Source organism: Anabrus simplex, chromosome 1 (genome assembly GCF_040414725.1).
Source record: "Anabrus simplex isolate iqAnaSimp1 chromosome 1, ASM4041472v1, whole genome shotgun sequence".
Classification (NCBI taxonomy): domain Eukaryota; kingdom Metazoa; phylum Arthropoda; class Insecta; order Orthoptera; family Tettigoniidae; genus Anabrus; species Anabrus simplex.
The window spans coordinates 384,101,510-384,117,619 of record NC_090265.1 but is presented as its reverse complement, the minus strand read 5'-3'; the positions used below and the strand labels follow the sequence as shown (position 1 = coordinate 384,117,619).

Below are 16,110 nucleotides of genomic sequence, written 5' to 3'. Positions count from 1 at the left end.
TCCTCCAGGCGAATGCCGGGATGGTACCTAACTTAAGGCCACGGCCGCTTCCTTCCCTCTTCCTTGCCTATCCCTTCCAATCTTCCCATCCCTCCACAAGGCCCCTGTTCAGCATAGCAGGTGAGGCCGCCTGGGCGAGGTACTGGTCATACTCCCCAGTTGTATCCCCCGACCAAGAGTCTGAAGCTCCAGGACACTGCCCTTGAGGTGGTAGAGGTGGGATCCCTCGCTAAGTCCGAGGGAAAAACCGAACCTGGAGGGTAAACAGATGATGATGATGATGATGCACCATAAACCATTGTTGAGTATACCTTTAGTCAATCAACCAACCAATCAATCAATCATGGTCTGCATTTAGAGCGATCTCCCAGGTGGCACACAGATCAATTGTTTACCACCGAGCGAGTTGGCCGTGGGTTCAAAGCCCACTGTCGACAGCTCTGAAGATAGTTTTCCGTGGTTTCCCATTTGCACACCAGGCACATTCTGAGGTTGTAGCTTAATTAAGGCCACGGCGGCTTCCTTCCAACTCCTAGCCCTGTCCTGTCCCATCGTCCACAAAAGACCTATATGTGTCGGTACGACGTAAAGCAACTTGTAAGAAAGAAATTTACCTTATTCTTGAACGTTTTCAAAGAACTTAGAAATGTATCAAACATTTCCCTTGATAATTTATTTCAACCCTTTACTCCTCGTCCTATAATATATATGGCCCAATTTGACCTCTTGAGTTCCAACTATATCTTTTTAAAAGCTGCACTCTACCGAGCTCGATGGCTGCAGTCGCTTGAGTGCAGCTGGTATCCAGTAATCGGCCGCTTCCTTCCCATTCCTAGGCCTTTCCTATCCCATCGTCGCAATAAGACCTATCTGTGTCGGTGCGACGTCAAGCAAATAGCAAAAAAAAAAAAAAAAAAATGCTGCACTCAAACTTATTCGTCTACTAATGTCATTCCACGCCGTCTCTCCACTGGCAGCTCGAAACATACCACACAGTCGAGCATCTCATCTCCTTACTCCCACGTCTTCCCAACCCAAAGTTTGCGACATTTTCATAACACTACTGATTTGTCAAATTAGCGTGGAGTGTTGGTAAGGTACCTTCAGATTGGACAAAAGCAGTAATTGCACCTATCTATAAGCAAGGGAACAGGAAGGATTGCAACAACTATCGAGGTATCTCATTGATTAGTATACCAGGCAAAGTATTCACAGGCATCTTGGAAGGGAGGGTGCGATCAGTCGTTGAGAGGAAGTTGGATGAAAACCAGTGTGGTTTCAGACCACAGAGAGGCTGTCAGGATCAGATTTTCAGTATGCGCCAGGTAATTGAAAAATGCTACGAGAGGAATAGGCAGTTGTGTTTATGTTTCGTAGATCTAGAGAAAGCATATGACAGGGTACCGAGGGAAAAGATGTTCGCCATACTGGGGGACTATGGAATTCAAGGTAGATTATTAAAATCAATCAAAGGCATTTATGTTGACAATTGGGCTTCAGTGAGAATTGATGGTAGAATGAGTTCTTGGTTCAGGGTACTTACAGGGGTTAGACAAGGCTGTAATCTTTCACCTTTGCTGTTCGTAGTTTACATGGATCATCTGCTGAAAGGTATAAAATGGCAGGGAGGGATTCAGTTAGGTGGAAATGTAGTAAGCAGCCTGGCCTATGCTGACGACTTGGTCTTAATGGCAGACTGTGCCGAAAGCCTGCAGTCTAACATCTTGGAACTTGAAAATAGGTGCAATGAGTATGGTATGAAAATTAGCCTCTCGAAGACTAAATTGATGTCAGTAGGTAAGAAATCCAGCAGAATTGAATGTCAGATTGGTGATACAAAGCTAGAACAGGTCGATAATTTCAAGTATTTAGGTTGTGTGTTTTCCCAGGATGGTAATATAGTAAGTGAGATTGAATCAAGGAGTAGTAAAGCTAATGCAGTGAGCTCGCAGTTGCGATCAGAAGTATTCTGTAAGAAAGAAGTCAGCTCCCAGACGAAACTATCTTTACATCGGTCTGTTTTCAGACCAACTTTGCTTTATGGGAGCGAAAGCTGGGTGGACTCAGGATATCTTATTCATAAGTTAGAAGTAACAGACATGAAAGTAGCAAGAATGATTGCTGGGACAAACAGGTGGGAACAATGGCAGGAGGGTACTCGGAATGAGGAGATAAAGGCTAATTTAGGAATGAACTCGATGGATGGAGCTGTACGCATAAACCGGCTTCGACGGTGGGGTCATGTGAGGCGAATGGAGGAGGATAGGTTACCTAGGAGAATAATGGACTCTGTTATGGAGGGTAAGAGAAGTAGAGGGAGACCAAGACGACGATGGTTAGACTCTGTTTCTAACGATTTAAAGATAAGAGGTATAGAACTAAATGAGGCCACAACACTAGTTGCAAATCGAGGATTGTGGCGACGTTTAGTAAATTCTCAGAGGCTTGCAGACTGAACGCTGAAAGGCATAACAGTCTATAATGATGATGTATGTATGTATGTATGTATGTACTGATTTGTCGGAAATCACGCAGAACAATTCGTTCTGCTTTCCTTTGGATTTTTTTTCCATTCCTCGTATCGAGTATTCCTGGTGTGGGTCCCGTACACTGGAACCGTACTCTAATCTGGGTCTTACCAGAGACTTATACGCCCTCCCGTTTACATCCTTAATACAACCCCTAAATAATCTCATAACCATATTAAGAGATCTGTGCCCTTTTTTTTTTTTAACAAGCTCGTTAATATGATTACCCTAATTAAGATCATTCCTTATATTAACACCTAGGTACTCACAGTGTTCCCCATGAGGTACTATCACCCAATCGTACAATAATTAAAACTGAGAGGACTTTTACTCTTGGTGAAACTTATAACTTGACTTTTCAGCCCATTTACCATCATACCCTTATCCGCTGTCCATATCACAACATTGTCTAGGTTCCCGTGCAGTCGTTCACAATCCTACAACTCATTACTACTCTATACATCATCCGCAAATAGCCTTATCTGTTATTCCACAACTTTACTCATATAATCTATATATATAAAATAAGAGTTTTGTCTGTACATTGCTCAGAATTTGAAAAGAATGATATTTCTGTGCCCACAGTAACAAGAAAATGCAGGTTTTACTTTTCCGTAATGTCTGTCTGTCTGTCTGTCTGTCTGTCTGTCTGTCTGTCTGTCTGTCTGTCTGTCTGTCTGTCTGTCTGTCTGTCTGTCTGTCTGTCTGTCTGTCTGTCTGTCTGTCTGTCTGTCTGTCTGTATGTACACGCATCACGAGAAAACGGCTGAAGAGAATTTAATAAAAATCGGTATGTAGAGTCGGGGGGGTGAACCGCTACAATCTAGGCTATAAATTATTTTATTCACGCTGAGTGAAATGGTAGTTTAGGGGAAGGCCTAAAATTCAATTCTCAAATATTTATATTATTAGTGGTCACATCGATAAATACTACACAACTAAAGTTATATAGAATTAAATTTCTGATCATTTACGTCTTATGCATTTTTACCGTACCGGCTATGATAACACAGATATTCATGAATTTGGATTTTTGTTGCTAAGTCCATATCAACGCCGAGCCCCGACAAAATGGGTAAACAGTATTTAATGAAAATCGGTATATAGAGCCGGGGAATAAGAAACTACAGTTTAAGCTATAAACAATGTAATTCACTCTGGGTGAAATGGTAGTTTAGGGGAAGGCACATACATTTTTATTTTTAAATATCTATGTTCTTGGTCTTATGGAAAAGTACTACATAACAAAAGTTATAGAGAATATAATTTCCGATCATTTATGTTTTATTCAGTTTGACCGTAACGACTATGATAAGAGTGGTATTTGAGAACCGGAAGACAATTAATAATGTGAAGGCCTACAATATCGAAAGCGCGTAACATAGATCAACAATAACATTACACTGACCGTTGTTTGTTACAATGTTCTTTGTCTCTTAACCCTGAAAACAGCCGTTTCTTAGGAAAACCTTCTTCCTCTTCACTTTCATTAAATCTACATTAATTTTATTCCAAATTAGCAGTGAAGATGTGGTTTCTTCTCTGGATTGGAGGAAAAATTGCCTCCACGTCAGACAGTTCTTTCCCCCTGCCAGTGTAGTGAATTGAGATTTTCCGACTCATCGGGTACTCCCAGGAAACAGATAAGTAAACGGACATAGTTTTTGCCCTGTGACTATCCACTATTTGAAACCCCCCTCCCCTCCGCCGAAAAAAGGACGAAGATTGTTCACGGATCACGGATGTCTGCGTCTTGGTCATTCCAGCACTGTAGCTTTGGACTGTTAGTTCGGCAGCATAGTACTGTTCGTTAAAAGTGAGAAAATGTGTGGTTTTTCATTTGATCGAGTACTTCATATGAAGGCATTGTTTTTAATCGCGTCATTCCTACTGACGTCATTGTAATGACCCATGTTCATTTCAGTTGGGAAAACTACTAAGAGAGTTTTTCTGAGAATCTATAAAGGCAGGCGGAGAGTGAGTGTCTGCCATTATAATGAAAACTCCCAAACCTTATTGTGACTGACGGTAGGCAAGCTGGCCTACCATTACAATGAAAATTCCCTAACCCAGTCTTCATATGAGAAAAGACGTTGGTGACTTGCCCGTCGTGCTTCTAGGGCAACTTTAAGAGCTATGCAACTTAATGCAATCTTGCTCACAACGTGTACACACCTAACCTAGAATTCTGTATAAAATTTAGAATTCCGTAGCGAAGCACGGGTACATCAGCTAGTTCTGTATAAAATTTAGAATTCCGTAGCGAAGCACGGGTACATCAGCTAGTTTATATATATACTAGCTGATGTACCCGGGATTCTCGGAAAAACTGACTTTGTGCTTTTCCTCACTGAAGTTAACATAGGGCATTACAAAAACGTCAGTAGGAATGTAGCGATTAAAAGCAATGTTATCATATAAAATAATCGATCAAATGAAAAACCGCACATTTTCACACTTTTAACGAACAGTACTACGGTGCCGATCTAACAGTCCAAAGTTCCAGAGATGGAATGACCAGACCGCAGACAGCCGTGAACACTCCTCTGCCATTATTCCGTTAAATATGCACACTGCTCATTCCAGTCAGTGCCTCAGTGTAGAGATTGAATAGCTCGAATGCTTTGATGAACCAGTGTGCTACGTACCAGTAGTATCAGAACATTTATGAACCAGAGGAATTGCATGCTAAAGAAGAAAGTTATCTAACTCCCCAGCTACTTCCCGCCAATATTCAGGAAGGCTGTTACACTTGGTACGACCGGCCGAGTTGGCCGTGTGGTTAGGGCTGCGCAGCTGTGAGCTTGCATCCGGGAGATAGTGGATTCGAACCCCACTGTCGGTAGCTCTGAAGACGGTATTCCACAGGCCACTTCCTTCACACTCCTAGCCCTTTCCTATCCCATCGTCGCCATAAGACTTATCTGTGTCGGTGCGACGTAAAACAAATTCTAAAAAAAGACCTATCTGTGTCGGTGCGACGTAAGGCAAATTAAAAAAAATACTTGGTATGCAGCAGTAATCCTATCTGTCAGAGATGAGTGGCTACAGAAGACACAAGCACACCACAACAAACAATGGTCAATGTAATGTTATTGTTGATCAATTTTATGAACTTTCTATATTGTAGGCCTTCACATGTACTTTTCTTTTGACTCTGTGATATTAGAGTGTCTTGTAAAATATTTTTAGCGTAGACTGTAGTTTCTTATTCTCCGTCTTTACATACCGATTTTCATTAAATTTTGTTTACCCATTTTTCTCGTGACTCGGCGCTGATATGGACTTATTAACAAAAATCCAAATTCAAGAATATCTCTGTGATCATAGACGATACGATAACAATGTATAAGACATAAATGGTCTGAAATATAAGACTATATAACTTGTGTTATGTAGTATTTATCGATACGACCACTAATAACAAATATTATTGTGAATTAAATTTTAGGCCTTCCCTAAACTACCATTTAACTCAGCGTGAATACAATTAATTACGGTCTAGATTACAGCGACTTATTCCCCGACTTTGCATACCGATTTTTATTAAGATAGGGCCACTAATAATATTGATATTTGAGAATTAAATTTGAAGCCTTCCTCTGAACTACTATTTTTCTCAGCGTGAATACAATTACTTATGACCTAAATTGTAGCAACTTATTCCCCAACTTCGCCTACTGATTTTCGTTAAGATACGACCAGTAATAACATAAATATCTGACAATATTTAGGCCTTCCCCTAAACTACCGTTTCAGTCGCCGTGAATACAATAATTGTTTATGGCCCAGATTATACCGACTTATTTTCCGACTTTGCCTACCGATTTCCATTAAGATACGACCACCAATAATATAAATATTTGAGAATTAATTTCAGGTCTTCCCCTAAACTACCATTTCACTCATCGTGACTAAAATTATTTATAGCCTAGATTGTAGCGACTTATTCCCTGACTGCATACCGATTTTCATTAAATTCTATTCAGCCGTTTTCTCGTGATGCGTCTACAGACAGACAGACAGACAGACAGACAGACAGACAGACAGACAGACAGACAGACAGACAGACAGACAGACAGACAGACAGACAGACAGACAGACAGACAGACAGACAGAAATTACGGAAAATTGAAAAGTGCATTTCTTTGTTACTGTTGACACGACTGATACAGAAATACCATCCTTTTTAAATTCTGAGCAATGTACAGACAAAACTCTTATTTTATATACTGTATATAGATATATAGATATATAGATATAAGAAAGCATAAAGGTCCAATAATACTGTCCTGCGGGACCACCCTCTTAATAGAAAAGATGATGATGATGATGATGATGATGATGCTTGTTGTTTTAAGGGGGCCCCCCAGTAAATAGACATGATAAGGAAGTTAACTTTATCAGTTCTATTACAGGAGAACCAGTAGCTTAATCTGTTCTGGAAAAGGTCCTTTCTTACATCTCTTATACTTCCAAAAAGAAAACAACATATTTGTCCCAACGATGTTCTTAAAATTAAACAAAAGCATTCTTTCAAATTCCCCTGTTGGGAGTATTTTCAGCAAATTCAAAAATGTACTCCCACCCGAGGAAGTCGTGGCTTAGAACCAATTATACACTGACTGACAGAGCAAATGCAACACCAAGAAGGAGTGGTCAGAACTTTATGCCAATTGCAGGGTAGACTGACGTCACTGAGGTATGCTCATGATGTGAAATGCGCCGCTGTGCTGCGCACGTAGCGAACGATAAATGGGACACGGCGTTGGCGAATGGCCCACTTCGTACCGTGATTTCTCAGCCGACAGTCATTGTAGAACGTGTTGTCGTGTGCCACAGGACACGTGTATAGCTAAGAATGCCAGGCCGCCGTCAACGGAGGCATTTTCAGCAGACAGACGACTTTACGAGGGGTATGGTGATCGGGCTGAGAAGGGCAGGTTGGTTGCTTCGTCAAATCGCAGCCGATACCCATAGGGATGTGTCCACGGTGCAGCGCCTGTGGCGAAGATGGTTGGCGCAGGGACATGTGGCACGTGCGAGGGGTCCAGGCGCAGCCCGAGTGACGTCAGCACGCGAGGATCGGCGCATCCGCCGCCAAGCGGTGGCAGCCCCGCACGCCACGTCAACCGCCATTCTTCAGCATGTGCAAGACAATATCGACCAGAACAATTTCCGTCGATTGGTTGAAGGAGGCCTGCACTCCCGGCGTCCGCTCAGAAGACTACCATTGACTCCACAGCATAGACGTGCACGCCTGGCATTCTGCCGGGCTAGAGCGACTTGGATGAGGGAATGGCGGAACGTCGTGTTCTCCGATGAGTCACGCTTCTGTTCTGTCAGTGATAGTCACCGCAGACGAGTGTGGCGTCGGCGTGGAGAAAGGTCAAATCCGGCAGTAACTGTGGAGCGCCCTACCGCTAGACAACGCGGCATCATGGTTTGGGGCGCTATTGCGTATGATTCCACGTCACCTCTAGTGCGTATTCAAGGCACGTTAAATGCCCACCGCTGCGTGCAGCATGTGCTGCGGCCGGTGGCACTCCCGTACCCGTACCTTCAGGGGCTGCCCAATGCTCTGTTTCAGCAGGATAATGCCCGCCCACACACTGCTCGCATCTCCCAACAGGCTCTACGAGGTGTACAGATGCTTCCGTGGCCAGCGTACTCTCCGGATCTCTCACCAATCGAACACGTGTGGGATCTCATTGGACGCCGTTTGCAAACTCTGCCCCAGCCTCGTACGGACGACCAACTGTGGCAAATGGTTGACAGAGAATGGAGAACCATCCCTCAGGACACCATCCGCACTCTTATTGACTCTGTACCTCGACGTGTTTCTGCGTGCATCGCCGCTCGCGGTGGTCCTACATCCTACTGAGTCGATGCCGTGCGCATTGTGTAACCTGCATATCGGTTTGAAATAAACATCAATTATTCGTCCGTGCCGTCTCTGTTTTTTCCCCAACTTTCATCCCTTTCGAACCACTCCTTCTTGGTGTTGCATTTGCTCTGTCAGTCAGTGTATTATTTGTAAAATGGTAAATTACTTGAAATACTAAAAGTCATTAACTAAACTAGAAATGGTGGGAAAAGAAAATTTCGAAAGTTTCAAGGAATCATGTCTAGCCTCACTTACAGTTAGTGATGATAGCCACTTAATATCTCTATACAAACAAAACAAGCACACACACACAGAACATAAAATAATAGCTTTTCCTTGCAGACGTTTGTATTATTTGATTTCCTTAAGATTGGCGTTCTGTGAAGTAATTGTAATTAAGTAAAACATTTCTCAGGTAACTGTAATTCAGGTCCGCCTCTGTGGTGTGTTTGTGTGATTAGCTGCCACCCACGAAGAGCTGAGTTCGATTCCCCTTTCCGCGACGAAATTTGAAAAGTGGTACGAGGGCTGAAACGGGGTCCACTCAACCTCGGGAAGTCAACTGAGTAGAGGGAGGTTCGATTTTCCATTTCTTCTCCAGGCAAATGCCGGGATGGTACCTCATTTAAGGCCACGGCTGCTTTCTGCCTTCTTCCTTGTCTATCCCTTACGTCCTTCCCATCCCCCCCAGAAGGCCCCTGAAGACGCCTGGGCGAGGTACTGGTCCCTCTCCCCAGTTGTATCCCTGGACACAAAGTCTCACGCTCCAGGACACCACTCTTGAGGCGGTAGAGGTAGAATCACTCGCTGAGTCCGAAGGTAAAACCAACCCTGGAGGGTAAACAGATTAAGAAAGAAAGAAAGAACTGTAATTCAGCCAATTATTTTTTCCTTTTACTCTTCCCATTACTGTGTATACCAGGGGTTTCCAAATGGCGGTCTGCGGGCCGCATGTGGCCCGCGAAGCCATATAATGCGGCCCGCGAGAGCATTTTAATAAGTAATGTGAAGAATAGTTACGAAATAGTATTTTATAGGTCGTTCAAAAATGTATTAATTTTTATATTCGTTATAGACCCAAGTCCGAAGTAGTTCATTCTTTAATATTATTTCCTCTTTTTTAAAATTCACTTGAACGAATGGATTATTTTTCATTTTTAAATGTTTAAAATCCAAATTTCAGATAATAATGTTTGGTTTTTACGTCCCACTAACTACTTTTGATGTTTTTCGAAGACGCCGAGGTGCCGGAGGTTTGTCGCGCAGGAGTTCTTTTACGTGCCAGTAAATCAATCGACACGAGACTGACGTATGTGAGCACCTTCGGAATGATCTAACATCGAATCTGCCTTCAGAAGGCCAGCGCCTCGACCATCTGAGCCACTCCACCCGGCTCCAGATTTCACTCTTTTATGCAATTGTAAAATAATGTTTTACCTAAGTAATTAAAATTATCAAACCTTTATTTCAATTGAATTATGCATATTATTTTTGCATAATGGTACTTCTGTAGGCCTACTATATGCAGAATTTTACGAAAAATGGCCTGTTATTCAAGTGCGGTCCGCGAACATGACTAAGGTTTCCAATATGGCCCTCGAGCCCTTACAAATTGGAAACACCTGGTGTATACAAAGGCCTTGTGTATACAGTATAATGTTCCCTTCCTTGTACTGTATCACTTATTGCATAGCGTATCGTATCGTATCGTATCGTATCGTGTCGTCTCAAAACTCACGAGTCTCAAAACTCACGAATTCCAGGAAGAGGATTAATAAGAACAGGTTTCTCTATCTGGGCCAGTCTCAAAACTCACGAGCAGGGCCAGTTCTTCTTTGAATGGATAAATGTCCACCCTATTAGTGATGGGATAATGGAATACTTTTAATAATCGAATAACTTCCATCCGATTATTAAAATAATTGAATGAATAACCAATTTAAATAATCGAATGAGTTTCAAATAACATTCATTTATATCGCACAGAACAGTCGGATGCGTTATGATTAATTTCTTTCGGTTTAAGTATGTCGGGTAGATAATTTATTGAAAAAAACGAATAGTTGAACTCTTACGAAAAATAGAAATACGCCTTTTTTCTTTAATATGTCTAAATAAAATTCCTTATTCAAGTAAATGCCGCCTAGTGGCCGCATACTGGAACTAAAACCCAGTACTACCAACTGACAGTTTCTTTTAATTAGCAGCGGGCAATATACCTACTTCAATTTTATATAGTCTGGCTACGTGCATAAATTGTTAGCATGCTGACCTTTGGTCCAAGGGGTCTAGGGGGCCCCGGGTTCGGTTTCCGGTCGGTTGGGAGATTTTAAACTTTAATTATTTTATTGATATCGCTCGGGGACTGGGTGTTTGTGCCATCTTCAGCATTAGACTTTATCTTAGGTAGGGCCTCATCCTAACAGACGTGCAGGTCATCTATTCGGCGTGAACTCTAAAGACCTCCACCAGATCTCCCAGGAGGCCACACGTCATTATTATAAATTTATGTGAAAGGTAAAAATGCATTATATTAGTTTTAATACAACAGCAAAATATTTTAATAATAATAATAATAATAATACACGTCGATCTCTTTCATTCACCAGCCATTATTTCTCCCCTGTTGGTGGGGGTGGCAGAATAACACCCACAGTATCCCTTGCCTGTCGTAAAGGAAGCGTGAGTCACCGGGCACCTCATCCCTCCTGCGGTCATCGCTAGCACCTGTTGTCCGGAGTCGTGAATTTTGAGACTCATTAGAATGTTTACTTTAGTTACCAGTTTGTAGTCGTGAGTTTTGATACTATTTGTAACTAATTTTAGCCCATGAGGTTTGAAACTCGTGAGTTTTGAGACGTAACCTATCGTAGCACTCTAGTGAGAACGAGACTGTTGCAGCGATAAATGTCCCGTCTCGGGATCATCATCGTATCACATCGCGTATCGAATGGTATCGCTCCAGTGTGCACTCGAGAGATGTGCTGTAAACGTGTGTTGATAATAATATAAGAAAGTGGTAATTATACACTTTCACCCCGGCGGTACCGAAAATTACCCTTTCCATTAAACGTTGGTTTCTCTCATCCTGGATATGGGAGGTTTCTGAACAGTGTTGCCAACTTAGCGAATTTCCCGCAAAATTTGGCGGAATTAGAAGACTGTCGGCGGAGAAATATATAATTTAGCGGACAGCGGATTTTTTGGCGGAATTCCAGATTTATTATAGCAGAATTTAGTGTTTGATCCATTTTACGATTTTTTTCAATTTGTACTCCAGTCTGTCCCCGTGCTATTCCGTATTTCTTGTCAGGAGCTAGCAGTCACACGAGGAAAACATGTTATTTGGATTTTTTTTTTATTATGAGATCGTGGTATCATAAATTTGTAATGACCGGGCGAGTTGGCCGTGCGCGTAGAGGCGCGCGGCTGTGAGCTTGCATCCGGGAGATAGTAGGTTCGAATCCTACTATCGGCAGCCCTGAAAATGGTTTTCCGTGGTTTCCCATTTTCACACCAGGCAAATGCTGGGGCTGTACCTTAATTAAGGCCACGGCCGCTTCCTTCCAACTCCTAGTCCTTTCCTATCCCATCGTCGCCATAAGACCTATCTGTGTCGGTGCGACGTAAAGCCCCTAGCAAAATAAATAAATAAATAAATAAATAAATAAATTTGTAATGCATGGGGAAAGGTTTCTTATCTCTTAGTTAACGAATGACGACAGATGATGAAACTGTGAGAGAGTAGCATTTATATTTATGCTATGAAGGAAGACCGTTTAATAAACTGGTCTGTTTTGTGCGTGGCCCTTGAGGTAGGGGATTCACCTAGTTTGCACCCGGCACTAAAACGCCTACAAGTTTTTAGCTCGCCGGGTCGCTGGCAGGGTGTTAATCCCAGTGAAACTCACGGATCAGGTGAGTGCAAACACTTACTTGTATTACTATTATTATTATTATTATTATTATTATTATTATTATTATTATTATTATTGCTCGTTTTTATTGCTCATTATTTGAAATCGGATTTGTTGGCGGAATTTTAGCGGATTTTTAGTAGTATTTAGCGGATCTTGAAAATTTAAGTTGGCAACACTGTTTCTGAATAATAAGTTACGACAGGCATTGCTGAACGAGAGAGAATGTCTGTATTGCTAGTGCAGCGATGCATTTTTTACGCTTGAAACTCGCGGTGAACTGGATGCTGCCCATCAGCTACGTGGGTTATTCTCATGAGAAACGTGCAGAGAGAAAGTTGGTCTGTCGATCAGTGAGATACAAAATCAAGGCCAAGGTCAAGTAGTATTCCCGGAAAAGTGGCGCACCACTTTAAAGACCGTGATATCAGGGAATTAGGCCAGGAAATGGACTGTAGTGAAAGTAATACTACAGGGGAAGTGGTAAGCCCCCATACCCTTTAACTGGTAATTAAATTCCGAAACTTCGGCAGCTTTTGAAATCTAATTGAAATTCAGATGTTTGCCCTTTATGAAGAAAGTGTCTTATTAAATACGAACACAACGCTGAGAATCATCGTGTAAAACAGGTTTTAAAAAAAATATGAATGGGGATAGGTGAAGGATTGTTCCTCTGGGGTTTCATGATAATGTTGCTCGTCGCAAGTCTTCCACATTAGTTAGTTCAGTACAACTTTTGGCCGATGATAACTAGAGTAGGAGACGAATGGCATCGTAGCGGGCATTAAATAAACAAATGAATAATAAATAAATAAATAAATAAATAAATAAATAAATAAATAAATAAATAAATAAATAAATAAATAAATAAATACGTGTTTCATGGTGTGGGTTACTGTAGTCACGTCCTAGTTCATGAACCATGGGCGACGGCTGAGTGGTCTAGTAGGCTAAGTGGTCGTGAGAGTCGGGATACCAGTTACTATGGAATGGGAGTGGGCATCTTGAACATATTCTGAGTCATGGCCCTCCTTGTGATCAGGCGGCTAGGGCTATTCAATCCACCGGTGGTCCCTAACCCGTAAGAGGAGAGATCCTCACTTGGACTATGTTTAAGTAGGGTAGCATCCTGCTTTATAGAATTTTCACCGAGCACGCTTAGAACGTATTAACGTATTAAACAAGCCTCGGCCTATGGGAAAAACGGAGTCCCACTCCCATCTGATCGGCGAGGGACTCCTTGGAAACAACTTGGCAAACGAAATGGAATTCGATGGGGAGCTATCAATATTAGTGGGGCTTATGGAAGAAAGAAAATAGAATTGTCTGAGTCAGCAAAGAGGATGCATGTGGATGTGCTGGGAGTAAGTGATATTCGGGTAAGGGGAGATAACGAGGAAGAGATTATAAAGTGTACTTGACGGGTGTTAAAAAGGGAAGGGCAGAGTATGGGGTAGGACTGTTCATCAGGAATACTATTGCACGGAACATAGTTTCTGTTAGGCACATAAATGAGCGAATGATGTGGATAGATTTGGCAGTTGGAGGAATTAGGACGAGAATTTTCTCAATGTATTCACAATGTGAGGGTATTCTTTGTCATCAACTTGCTCTCCGTTGTTCTCCTGTTGCTTACTACCTCCAAGAACTTTTAAGTTAGCTTTTGCTAATACAATTCGTTCTTCACCCTCAGATTCACAGAATTCTAAAAAGATGTTCCAATCGGCCTTCATAGATTCTACCTTCTTCGTTTCCTTGTTCGTCTGCCACAGGGTTCCGCAACCACACGGGAAGTAGATCTTTTGGAATACAGGATTACATAAGTGGAAATAACATCGCTGCCTACTTATCTGGCCGATTGTTTCCAATGCTCTCAAGTGTGCTTCTAACTTATCGTAGAGATGAGCTGTTCCTAGCCTGGGTTGGGTTCCTGTTATATTTTTTTAAATCACGAATTCTAGTAGCTCTCTCACGTAATACTCGGTCAACGATTCTTTCCTACCGAATCTACTTTTAAGCCTCCAATAGCTTTGCCCTCGTCTGAAGAAGAATGGTACCTTAAATACTTCTCGAGATATTCAAGAATTGTACGCATGATGGCCCAGGTAAAGGCGCAACACTAGACGTTACCCCCAAAAATACCAAGGTAGCTGTTACAAGGTCTCCAGCTCCTGGTCCGCCTCTTGCAAGGTGCCAACTTTACCAGGATGGGCAGGAAAGTGAACATCCCTGCACGTTTTCTTGAGTGAAATAACTTAAACTGTGTTTGAAACTTTGTTAAATATATCTTTTTAATGTGTAAATAAACATGATTTGACAGTGTAAAATCAAAGGTTTGAGAATGTTGGGTTTGGACGAGCGATGTTGTGAATCAAGAAGGCCGTGCACTTATATGTCAAGTTTTAAAAACGAAGACGAATGTTCCTTGTTGTGCTTGTGATTGCTGTGAAAGTTGGCTGAATCTCTAAATGTACGTTTGAGAATTTGGGGAAGGAATGAAACAGGTAGTTTCATTGCTGTTCCAACACCAGGGAATCACAGGACAGGTGGAAGGAATGTTATGAAAATATTCTCAACATAAAGTTTAGTATCTCATGCCTGCAAAATTTTAACACGTATTATTTACAGAAGAATAGAAAAACAAGTTGAAGCTGAGTTGGGAGAAGATCAATTTGGCTTCAGAAGAAATGTAGAAACACGTGAAGCAATCCTGACTTTACGTCTGATCTTAGAGGATCGAATCAAGAAGGACAAGCCCACGTACATGGCATTCGTAGATCTAGAAAAGGCATTCGATAATGTTGATTGGGCCGAGCTATTTATGATTCTGAAGATGATAGGGATCAGATACCGAGAACGAAGAATTATCTACAATCTGTATACAAATCAGTCTGCAGTGATACGAATCGATAGCTTTGAAAAAGAAACAGCAATCCAGAAAGGAGCAAGGCTGCAGTTTGTCCCCTCTCCTTTTCAATGTTTACATAGAACAGGCAGTAAAGGAAATCAAAGAGAAATTTGGAAAGGGAATCACAGTCCAAGGAGAGCAAATCAAACATGAGATTTGCCGATGACATTGTTATTTTATCTGAGACTGCAGAAGATCTCGAGAAGTTGCTGAATGGTATGGATGAAGTCTTGGGTAAGGAGTACAAGATGAAAATATGTAAGTCCAAAACAAACGTAATGGAGTGCAGTTGAACGAAGACAGGTGATGTAGGAAATATTAGATTAGGAAATGAAGTCTTAAAGAAAGTAGATGAGTATTGTTACTTGGGTAGTTAACTAACGATGGCAGAAGTAAGGAGGATATAAAATGCAGACTAGCACAAGCAAGGGAGAGCTTTCTTAAGAAAAGAAATTTGCTCACTTCAAACATTGATATCGGAATTAGAAAGATGTTTTTTAAGACTTTCGTGTGGAGCGTGGCATTGTATGGAAGTGAAACATGGGCGATAACTAGCTCAGAAAGAAAGAGAATAGAAGTTTTTGAAATGTGGTGTTACAGAAGAATGCTGAAGGTGAGATGGGTAGATAGAATCACGAATGAAGAGATACTGGCTAAATTTGATGAGAAGAAGAGATAGAATGATAGGACACATCTTAAGACACCCAGGACTTGTTCAGTTGGTTTTTGAAGGAAGTGTAGGTGGTAAGAACGGTAGGGGTAGACCAAGGCATGAATATGACAAGCAGATTAGAGCAGATGTAGGATGCAATAGTTACGTAGAAATGAAAAGGTTAGCACAGGATAGGGTGGCATGGTGGGCTGCATCAA

At 41.7% G+C, this 16,110-nt stretch overlaps 1 protein-coding gene across 3 annotated transcripts in view; it reads left to right on the top strand.

The window, feature by feature from the left end:
- The window catches only part of LOC136866384 (putative fatty acyl-CoA reductase CG5065), a 234,392-nt gene that overhangs the window by 99,923 nt on the left and 118,359 nt on the right, over positions 1–16,110 (top strand). The window contains exon 1 of one of the 3 annotated variants that reach the window (XM_067143313.2): positions 12,218–12,333. The exons of the other annotated variants lie outside the window; for them this stretch is intronic. The gene's annotated coding sequence lies outside the window, so the exon portion shown is untranslated. Of the gene's footprint in view, positions 1–12,217; positions 12,334–16,110 lie in introns of those variants that run through there. 3 annotated transcript variants of the gene reach the window in all.